General features: G+C 36.4%; 2 long non-coding RNA genes across 2 annotated transcripts; both read left to right on the top strand.

Annotated features, from left to right (window-relative positions):
- Positions 1-318: 318 nt before the first annotated feature.
- LOC130218384 (uncharacterized) lies at positions 319-1,373 on the top strand. Its single transcript, XR_008835942.1, has 4 exons — positions 319-553; positions 640-811; positions 1,052-1,152; positions 1,259-1,373. It is a non-coding gene; the product is annotated as an uncharacterized LOC130218384 (long non-coding RNA).
- A 207-nt stretch (positions 1,374-1,580) lies between these two features.
- On the top strand, positions 1,581-2,169 carry LOC130218385 (uncharacterized). Its single transcript, XR_008835943.1, has 3 exons — positions 1,581-1,687; positions 1,854-1,969; positions 2,072-2,169. It is a non-coding gene; the product is annotated as an uncharacterized LOC130218385 (long non-coding RNA).
- Positions 2,170-11,658: the final 9,489 nt, after the last annotated feature.

The raw sequence follows: 11,658 nt of genomic DNA on the forward strand, positions 1-11,658 counted from the left end.
ACGCTTTGCGGCAGGAATTTAAACAAGAATCCCTTGTCATAACGTTAGTTAGGCGCTTTGTACAGACACCAAATGGCGCCGCGGAGTGAGCAAATTCATAAACAATGTCTTAAATATGAATATCTTTAATGAAATCAACATTGCGCGCCATTTTGTGCTACCCAGCTAGTCACATACTATTTAAAATGTACTTTTTATTGTCATACACAGTTACTTGTGTGTGTTTTCTCATTGTGCTGTGTATATATGGATTTCTTTCTCTTTTACTTAGATGATGGAAGTCGAGGAACAAATTACAGTCACTCTAACAGTTTTACACCGAGTTCTTGCAACTGTCTTCATAGACGGAAAGGAAATATGGAGAAAACTATCCTCAGTCAAACCTGAACTGTCTCGACTATCTCTTGATTGAATATTAAAATTTGACACAAATTTTCAAGAGTTCATTGACACTGATGTAAATGCAGGAGTACAGGAGCTTGACAAATTTCAAATAAATTATATTGCAAGCAACACCCCCGACTCATTAGAAAGAAGTGTGCACTCATTACAGGTAAAACATTAATATCTTTCTCCCTTTATATTACTATAGATAAAAGTAAACATTTAAATAAATAAAATGTTTTTGCCATTTCTTAGTGTCCTTTAACAGATTCAACTCAGACTGGCACCACAGCTAGTTTGCTGACGCTGCTTGAAGAAAAGCCTCTACAATCCTGAGAGAACATGAAGAGACAAAGACTCTGTCCATTTTCTCATGAAAGATTCTTGTTAAAGTTGCTGTCAGTGACCTTGTAGAGAAACATGCATTGTGAGGTTGTGGTTTAATTATTTCATGTAAGGTATATTTATTTTCAAATTAAATTACATTTATTTAAATAAGTTATATATTAAAATAATATTTTTAAAAAATATTTTAAATAAATACATTTAACAATCAATTTATCCCAATCAATTCCAAAGTACCACTGTTTAGTCAGTTTTATTATGTTTGTCAATGTTTGTGTAAGAGCAATTTATGCAACAATTTTTTTTTTTTTAACTTTTTTAGCTATCCAATTTGGTACAGAAAAACTGGCACTACCAAAAGAGATTGTGTCATTGTTCCCCTCGTTAAGGATTCAGGTGCCCTTTGGTGAAAATGAGGGACATGTAAGAATGGTTTTACATTATAAACTGAATTTATTAGGAATGTGTATATAAGTTGCTCATGTATACTTGACTTTAATTAGTTCTGTTTTTGCTTTACTAATGTCAGGAGCATTTTTTGCTGGGCCATCACACAGTGGATTTATTGAAATGAGATTACGTAACATCAGATGGAAGCTTCAACAGAGCCAGCGGGTGTACAGTTTGAGACATCGTCATTGTACACCGCAACCTTGTTTACCAAGTCCAGATGAAACTGTACCAAGTGAGTGGTTGACTCTGATAAAGAGGATTTCTTGACATGCCAGGTTTGGTAATATACATGCTCAACTAAGACAGAACTTTACACAAACATTTATTTCATAATTGTAATATTAATATTTCTTATTTTCTAATTTCTTTCTTCCTTTCTTTGAAGATGGAAATTGAATCCGGAAATGGGACGGGACGATAATTCCAAAACTCAAGAAAATAGCATCCTTGGAGAGGAAAAATGACATCAGACACTTACTGGAGAAGGCTGACAATCAGCATGATGGTATGAGTTTCACCCAAAATGTCTGTTGTATGTGCACACTTTTCTAAACATAGTTTAAAAGAGAAAACTTAATGTGAATATTAATATTCTATTCAAGGTAAAGTATTAATTTCAAATAAATTGTTTAAATTGTTCTTTTGCATGTGACCTGTATCTTCACTTCAAGATGAGCTGTGTTACACTATGTTGAAGATCCTTATTCATCTTCTTCCACCCACTGCATCTGTGAGAAGTGTAGCTGGGAGTAAATGCTGTGTGACTTCTGCTGTGTCCTACCTGTTGGTACAAGTTCCGGTATAGTTTTTATTGTATTAGCTTGTGATAAATAAAATTGTTTCTAATGCAGCAACATTTTCTAATGCTTTCATTGTTTCATTCCTGAAGGCTGGTACTGACGTTACATCTTTGCTCGCTGAATCCATGAAAGGGACCGTGAAGTCAGCTCAGGCGCAGTTGTTTTCCATCAGTTCTATAGGACATTATCCCAGTATGTAATTGTGGCAAAGAATGACTCTTTTGCTCTTCCATTTGATGTTGAAAGCCTGACCTGTGCTGTGACAGACTTTTCAAATTCTTCTGGCTGTGCACTCTTCAGTATCCACGCCAACTGTCTTCTGTTTTTCTTTTTTTGAGTGTATATATATATATATGACCTGTCTTTGTCCCAGTCATCTTGCAAACGATCAAACTTCATGGAATTGATTGCTAAGGTGCAGTCTCGTAGCTAATTGAAATAAGCATGTACACCTGTCCAAAGTGTCTTTAAAATGATTGTGTTGAAACAAAGGGGTTAATTTGGCATTTAAGGGAAGTGCATGTACTCTCTGATAGTCACAACCTAACTATTTTTTAGTCAAAATGGTTAATTACAATTCCTTTTTAAAACATCTGAACAGACATCACTTTAAAATGAATTCATGCCCTTCTATAGAGTCAGGACACACAGAGAACTTGGATATATCCAATCAAATTGATAAAAGCAGAATAAGTAATTTTGAGGATAATGTCCATATGTTTCTGAGAGTTTTAAGAGTAAAGTATTTTGATGAACATCTTTTTCCTTCTTTGTCATCCGAACAAATGATTTTGACATGACTTTGCTGCCTGGGGACTTAATAGATTACAGACCTCTAGACATTGTGTCATTTTGTGATCAGCAGTATGTAACTCCTAAATACAAAATTTTGTTTTAAACATGTTAGTGGTTGAAACTTTGGTAACACTTTATAATAACTACACACTATAAATCATTTATTAAGCATTAGGAAATAGTTAATTCATTATTTTGTTAAGCATTAACTCTACATTATAAAACATTAGTAAGCGGTTCATAAATACAACTACAAATGCTGTATTCTTGACTTATAAGTAAAATTTTTAATGTGCTTAATAATTGCACTTTCATACTTTGCTTGCGATTAATTTTTCACTAATAAGTTAACGACTGCATTATTTACAACCCATTTGTATTTGAAAGTATGAATTATGCAAGTACAATCATTAAGCGCATTATTGATGTGCTCATAAGTCAAGAAAACAGCCTTTGTAGTTGTATTTATGAACCGCTTACTAATGTCTTATAATGTAGAGTTAATGCTTAACAAATAGTGAATTAACCATTTGCTAATGCTTAATAAATGATTTATAGTGTGTTGTTACTATAAAGGGTTACCTAAATGTTTGAAGTGTTTTGACTAGATTTTACAATGATTTATTTTGTTAAGACAAGCACCTTACATGTAGGCGAATACAAAAAACAGTGTGCTATGGTTATTTCTTTCCTTCACTATAGAATAATTTTGAAATTTATATGTTGGGAACTGTTTCATACATATTTGACATTTTATTTGGCGTACGTAACAGATATGAGTTCAATTTAATTAATGCTTTTTAAAGTGAGTTTTTATATTATGTACAGCTAATTGTTTTTACAATGAAATGCTATGAAACATTTGAATGCATTAATTCCATGTAAAAGGAGAAAAAATATACAGTATGTGAACAGTGTTTAATGTTTCCTGTGAGATTTTGTATATTGATTTAGCATTTATAATATTTTTTACATTTAAAATGATAAAAACTAAATAGTAACACATAGTTGTGTTAGATACATACAAAAATAACACATCTGTGTGTCAACTTATGCTGCACATTAATGTGTTACATTTTATGACACATTTTGTGTGTTAAACTTAACTCAACATGTGTTGTCCCTGAGCACACTCAGAACATGTGTTGAAAATAACACATGTTGTGTTGTTTTCAACACATTTGTTTTTAGAGTGTAGTTAATGTGAAGGTCTCGTGTTCTGGGGTTCTTTTTATACACACCTGAGACCTAATTGATTTAATATTAGTCACAGGTGAAGCTCATATGACAAGGAGACAATACTTACAGTGTCTTTGCAAAAACTGACTCAATGGGCTTTACCAAGCTGGAAATATTAGAATACTTTTAGACAGTTTCGTTTTTTGCACTAAAACATTATTACAAAAGCTATTGGGATTAAAATAAGCCATTCTTGAAATAAATCTCTTGATTAGAAATATATTTCAGTGACACTTCAAGTCAATTTGTACATACTGTAAGTGACAAGACTTTTGTCAGGGACTGTAGTTTTTTCCGATCACAGCCCGATTTGCCGGCGAGCTTGTTAACTTCCAAATCAGGCTCAAATCAGGCTTAAAATCCTGTAGTGTACACTAGGATTTATTAATAACAAATTAAAGGTCTGATTGCAGCTGTTTGAAAAGGATATCAGGGGATGACCCCTGGTGGAAGTTGGAGACCCAACAAACACATCTACTTTGAAGCAATGTCTGTACAACGTTGTAATTTTTCAAAGGCAAAGTTGCCACTTACGTGCTCGTTAAATTGTTACAACATAGAAATGTAAGATGTGAGAAGGCTGTAGCAACGTTGTCGCGTGACATTCATAAACCGTGAGACGATGTTCTTACTACATGTATTATTGTTTTTCCTGGCAGTTTATCAATACTGACTAGAATACAGGATAAGCTGTAATAATTTTAAATATTGTTTATTCATTTTTCCTTTTTAATTTAATAACTGCATATGTAAACTTTTAAGTGTAAAAATGCCACACAAATGTATATAATCAAACTTTTTTATTATATATTTCACAATATTTAATACATACAGTACAGATCTAATTATAAGCAAATAGTATAAAATAAGGTTTAGATTACATTAAATAATTAACACTGGACACTGGGCATCGAAGCTCTGGACTGGAGAATACAGCAGCCTGTGGAGCGCAGCTAAAGGCCAGGCGTAGTATGGAGAATACAGTCCAAGAAAGAAACAAATCCAACAGAGAATCCAGTTCAGATATGGATCCACAGCAGCCACAAGTCAACATAGGCAGTGAACATGAGAGAATAAAGCAATACACACATCTCCCCTGTCGTTGTTGAATGAGACGCCGAACGGTCTGTTGAAATTTAAACTGATTCACTGATGACGAGTAAAGGTTGTACAGTGGTCGTCCATGCAGCCTAAGCACAAAAAGCAACGGCCATTTAAATGGCAACATTATGACACTGTGGTGACAACCTTCAGCAACAACGTAGATCTTCAACCTTTTTACAAGGTTGGTACAACGTTGTAGGTAGGTCACTACGTTGAGGCAACGTTGTGTGTTTGTTGGGAACAGCTTTAGTTTTGTGGATTAGTGACTGCAGGAAAAAGAACATTACGCTGGATGGCAACATTATCCACACAAAAGCTAAACAGCTTTATGAACTTTTGTTCACAGCAATGAATGTTTGCACCTGACAACAGGTTTTTGAACTTTGGTTTCATTAATACTGGACTTACTGTAATTTTCTATGAAAGTTTGAACTTTGAGAGTGTTTAAACGAGAGAGAAAAGTGTGAAAATGGAAATGCCTGTGTTAGAAAAAAGTGTATAAAGTGTGTAATGAGGGGTTTTACAGCCTTAAAACATCTTTAATATTAGTAAAAATGAAGTGGACCACTTTGCGGATTTCGATTATTGCTGGCTATTTTAAGACCGTAGCTCCTGCGATTAACGAGGGATCACTTGTAACAAATTAGTGCCAACAGAATCTTATCTTTGTAGTTAGAGATTGTTTCTGGACATGACACTCAAAATGTTGCTTGAATTATGAGAGTGAAGGAGAGGCGCAGCTGAAATATGAGTTGGGAATATGTGCCCAGGTCTACATTTTGAGAACTGAGAAATATGTGCTTGCGGGTACATAAGGCTGCATTTTGTGTGTAAAACAAACGCAATGAGGCAGTACTGCTGGCATCTGGCTTCATATGGACAGCTTTTCTAGCATGACTAGTTTGCTCTGTAGCCCTCACCACAAATGATGGACTGATGCTAGATGTGTGGCTGACTAGAGTTCAAGTCTGTTGAAGGATGGTTTCCACACAGCGATGGCTTTTCTATTCTAGCTTGCTTTTGAAAACATTATTGTTTGGTTTTAGGAAAAGGGGTGGATCAATCGATATCAAGCTGATATATTATACATGACAACAATCATGGATGTAAGTGAGGAAGAAGTTGAGATCATCAGAAATGTACAGAGCAGCCTCTGGTGGTTTACGAGAAATGGCACATATGAGAAAACATGCCCTCGTAAAGTATTTGAGAAAAATGTTCCAGATGGCCTCTAGTGGATTTGTGAAAACAAAAACTGCAGCAATATGTACCTTTTATTTTTCTCGGCTCTCAAAAAATGTAGCCCTTGGCACATTTTCCCAATGAGCCTAGGTTGTTGATTACCCCACAAAGTTAATCTCACACGAAAAGACAGCCCTCACTACCGTATTTGAAATTTACCCATTATTATCATTTCAGATATATTCAAGTACACAGATTTCCTTGACTTTTCCAAAACTTTGAGGGCTTATTTGTTTTTCCAAATTTTGCCAGGCCTGAAAAATGACATGTCAAAACGATGTCAGTTTTCCTGGTTTTCCATGACAGTACAAACCCTGCCTCTAACATGAATGAGTGCCATTTCCATCATATACTGTTTAAATGTTTTTGTGCGGCGATGCAGTGGCGCAGTAGGTAGTGCTGTCGCCTCACAGCAAGAAGGTCACTGGTTCGAGCCTCGGCTGGGTCTGTTGATGTTTCTGTGTGGAGTTTGCATGGTCTCCCTGCGTTCGCGTGGGTTTTCTCCGGGTGCTCCAGTTTCCCCCACAGTCCAAAGACATACGGTACAGGTGAATTAAGTAGGCTAAATTGTCCATAGTGTATGAGTGTGTATGGATGTTTCCCAGAGTTGGGTTGCAGATGGAAGGGGATCTACTGCGTAAAACATATGCTGAATAAGTTGGTGGTTCATTCCGCTGTGGTGACCCTGGATTGATAAGGGGACTGAGCCGAAAAGAAAAGAATGAATGAAGGTTTTTGTGTTTAGGCATGTAGCTATGGTATGATCTGATTGTTAAACTATTTAGTAGTGAAGCCAATACAATATGACAATGCTTTGCTCGGGTGAAGCCAAGTTTGACAATGCTTTGCTCAGGGTTTAAGAGGTAAAGGTAATTTGATAGAATAGTTTTTTAAGCATATAGTAGTTATTCTGGATGTTAATTAATGTTCTATTAACACAACTTCATGCAGTTTTGTGACCTACTCTAAAGCAAGGACTAGTCATGCATATTCAGATGTTGATGATTATATGCCAGTACGAAACCAACATACCCCTATACATTTTTGGAGATAGCGAGTTATGTAGCCAGAAAGACGTATGGCTCCTAAAGATCGCTATGGGGCGATATGACGCCATACCTTTTCACTCCTTGGGTGCTTCTGAAAACAATATTGGCTGGGTTCAAGGAGTAGGGTGGGTCAGTCGATCACTCAGTGAGTCAGTCAGTGAGTCAGTCAGTCAGTCGACAGCGGCCTCTGGTGGATTTTCGCAAAAAGAGCAGGCATGAACGGCACTCGCGAGAGAGATTTGAGATCTCAAAAAGCATACACAGTGAAAGACTCCAAAAAACGTACCTCCAGGGATGTATCTGGTGCTCTACAGAAATCTATAGGGGTACGTTTTCAGAATGAGCCTGGGTTGTACAAAAGACTGTCCCCAAGGATATTTAGGGGGAAAAAAGATACTTTATGTAAGAGTATCTTTCTAATCTAAAAAAGATAGATTAGCATGTTATCAGCATGATACTAGCATTAATGAGCATGTTACTAGCATGATTCTAGCATGAATTTAGTATGTTATTAACATGACTTTAGCATGAAATAGCATGTTACTAGCATGATTCTAGCATGAATTAACATGTTATTAACATGATTCTAGCATGAATTAGCATGTTATTAGCATGATTCTAGCATGAATTAGCATGTTATTAGCATGATTCTAGCATGAATTAGCATGTTACTAGCATGATTCTAGCATGAATTAGCATGATTCTAGCATGAATGAACATATTACTAGCATTATTCTAGCATTAATCAGCATGTTACTAGCATGATTCTAGCAGGAATTAGCATGATATTAGCATGATTCTAGCATGAATTAGCATGTTACTACCATGATTCTAGCATGAATTAGCATGATATTAGCATGATTCTAGCATGAATTAGCATATTACTAGCATTATTCTAGCATAAATTAGCATGTTACTAGCATGATTCTAGCATGAATTAGCATGATATTAGTGTGCTATATAATATTTATAACCATAATATTTATGGTGTGCTAGCATGAGTCAAACAAGCCAGCCCCCGCTTCTCTACGATGTTCTGATGCTGAGATATAGCTGCTGTTATGTCGTTGCTAGGTTAGTCTGTTTTGTTGCTATGGAGTTGATTGACAGCTTAGACTGATGATGTATCAAAGCTTCTTACCAGTATGAACAGTTAAAAACAACCCCCATGTCTCTATAACACTGCAGCATGACGATATCAATCTGGGCCTCTATAATGTCAGTCTATGGGACAGTTTCTAGGGTGCAGTATCTGGTTGTTAGGGTGTGGCTAAAAAGTTAAAAGGCCATCAGTGATTGGCTGCTAGCTAGACTGAGTTAAATGAGCTCAGCCATTAGTCTGTAGTCTGATGCAGAGTTGTGAGCTCACAAAGTTTAATCCAATGTAAAGTCAATGACAGTCTTTTGCAGTGGAAATCTATGGGACAGTTTCTAGGATCCCAAAAGTGGTTGCTAGGGCATGGCCAGAAAGTTAAAAGCTCATCAGTTATTGGCAGCTAGGTAGTCTGAGTTAAATGAGCCCAGTTAGAAGTCTGTGTGACAGTCTGATGCAGAGTTATGAGCTCACAAAATTTGACTCAATGTTAAGTCTATGGGGTTTTTCAGACGGTCCTGGGACGTTTTTTGGAAAAGTCGGATCAGTCGGAAAAGATTTAACAACCCGAGTCAGACCAGTTTGGAGGTCTGGTGTGAGTTTGGTGGTCATAGCTCGAAAGCTGTAGGAGGAAATGCGTTTTGTTTTTTAGTCTCAGAAGAAAAATAGGATAACAGTAGCCTGGCTTGCTACACAAGCCAGCCTAATAAATAAATATTGCTCTTGCTAAACTGAAAATCTCCTAAAAATAGATACAGATGTTGATTTGCTTTTACTATAGGGCAATGCCTGGGATATAACACAACCTGATTTGCTAAATCTATTGTAAACAACTGTGTTATTTACTGTACACAATGACTGTGGATGAACTTATTTTGATAAAAAAATACAACTGGCTAAAAAAATGGAACACGTACAACTATCAGAAATACTGAAATAACTAACATTTTAAATGATAATTAAAATTATAACAAAAATATATATTACACAATTTTTCCACATGTGCAATGAGAATTGTTTTTAAAATTGGACTCTTTCAGTGTTTCACAAGATTCATCCTGCACTACTTGATTGTTACGATTTATACCATGTCCATAAATTTTAGCTCTGTACACTTCCCTTCTGAAACGATGAGTCACAACACTCATAATTCTGGTCTTCACAGCTCTTTTGGGATCAGGGTTGTGCAGAGAATCACAGTATAGCAGTATAGCTCATTTATACTAATGAAAAAGCTGCCATTTTTTCACAGTTACAATATATGAAAGTACTGAATTATGCAGAGTATGCCTAGATGGACCTGATGAAAAAGCCTGGACATGTACAACACAACAAAACACTTCTTGCTCATTGCTCAAACATAATTAGACCTTCTCAGCTTTTTACTGTTGGTCTTTACTGCATGCAAACACACATCTGCACACACACAAGGGGCTGTATATCGAAGCTAAGAGCTACAAAATTTACAGCTGCTGTCCTTGCAGACTGTCTCATTGGTCCTGCCTCCAAACCTACAACACACACACACGCACGCACGCACGCACGCACGCACGCACGCACGCACGCACGCACACACACACTGATATCTAACCCATGAGCTTGATCACCATCCAACTCTGCTTTCATTAACAGAGAAAGCAATTATGGTTGGACACACATCAATAGTTCAGAGGGGCTATATGACAGGTCTCATGATACAGTACATGAACAGAAAAACATGAGCATGGTCATCAATCCAAACAAACACACTTCCTTTTCTTTCTCTTTTCTCAAAATTTCACACAAGATAATACTTTTAGCCAAACAATTTTTTGTACATAATATGTGTGCAATACCATATTTTAAGGGATATTTACCACAGTGGAATATATTGTGGGTTTTTTTGTACATGCATCTGTAGTGAGTGGGGCAGGGCAGAGAGCTGTGAGAGCGAAACGATGCCAGTGGCATTAGTGTTAATGACTGTCATCCGTGTGCGTTGTCTGTCTCAAGTCTAATGGAGTAGCCCGACAGTTAAAGGGAGGAAAGACAGCAGTGGATGAGGAGAGAGAACCAGGCCCAAAGACTTTATGTTTTTGTTTTGCTTTCAGTTTGGTGGTAGTCACCGCGAAGAGACATTTAAGAAAAACATTTAAGAGTTTGTCATTTCTCCACCTCCTTCTTCCCGAGGGCCAGGGAGCCATCAGATCCAGTCTACCATGGTGACATCTACATAACAACAGTAACCCATAAATATAGCTGCAAGCAGCAATTATCAGGGCCAAGAAGCCCAGCGGCCACATCATAAACAAGCAAGGCAACAAGCTACAGAGCAACTGGAAAATTCTATAACTTTCTGGCAGCATGTTCTGAGCCCAAATTGATGGAAATTGGGCTAACGATCTATGGATAGTTCATAATTCAGGATGATGGAAAGGAAGTTGTGTAAATTAGGAAATAAATTATATCAATGTTCACATATCAATGATACAAGGAATCTGCAAGACCAGTCTCATTACAATAGACAAACTTTTGACAAAATAGACAAAATATTTTGTGTGATTTCTATTGATAGAATTTAATGGTTTGTCTATTTTGGTGGCTCAAACTGACGTAGTTTGGTCAATGTCAGGTCTAGATCACACACATTAAGTTTGGTTTCAATACTTCAAACAATATGCAGTGATGCAGCCTCTAAAGTCATCTGGCAGCATTACATCAAGTTTGCGCATATACTAAATGACAATAGTTTTGTCTATCAACATGAATGTCATAACTTTTGGTCTACATGGTCTGAAGATGATGCGAGTCAAATTTGGTGAAGATTGGACTAACGGTCTAGGAGGAGTTTAAAAAAAGAATGGTTTGAACAAAATCAAAATGGCGGACAGAAAGTTTGGCAGATTATAGCATAATTTGTATCTGTGTTGTCGGCATGACCCAAGGAATAATTTGAGACCAAATTCATGAAAATAAGCATATGCAGGCAAAAGTTATTACCAAGTTTCATTAATAATGGCTAATGAATGTCTTATAACTCGCGACCCATAGGTGGCACTATCACTAATTGTTTTTATGGTGGGTGTTTATATTTTTTTATGGTGGGGTCAGTTTAAAGCAAAAATGACAGACCTAAAATTTGGTGTCATTATCTTTAACCATCGCACAGATACAG

The sequence above is a fragment of the Danio aesculapii genome, chromosome 24 (assembly GCF_903798145.1).
Source record: "Danio aesculapii chromosome 24, fDanAes4.1, whole genome shotgun sequence".
Taxonomy (NCBI): domain Eukaryota; kingdom Metazoa; phylum Chordata; class Actinopteri; order Cypriniformes; family Danionidae; genus Danio; species Danio aesculapii.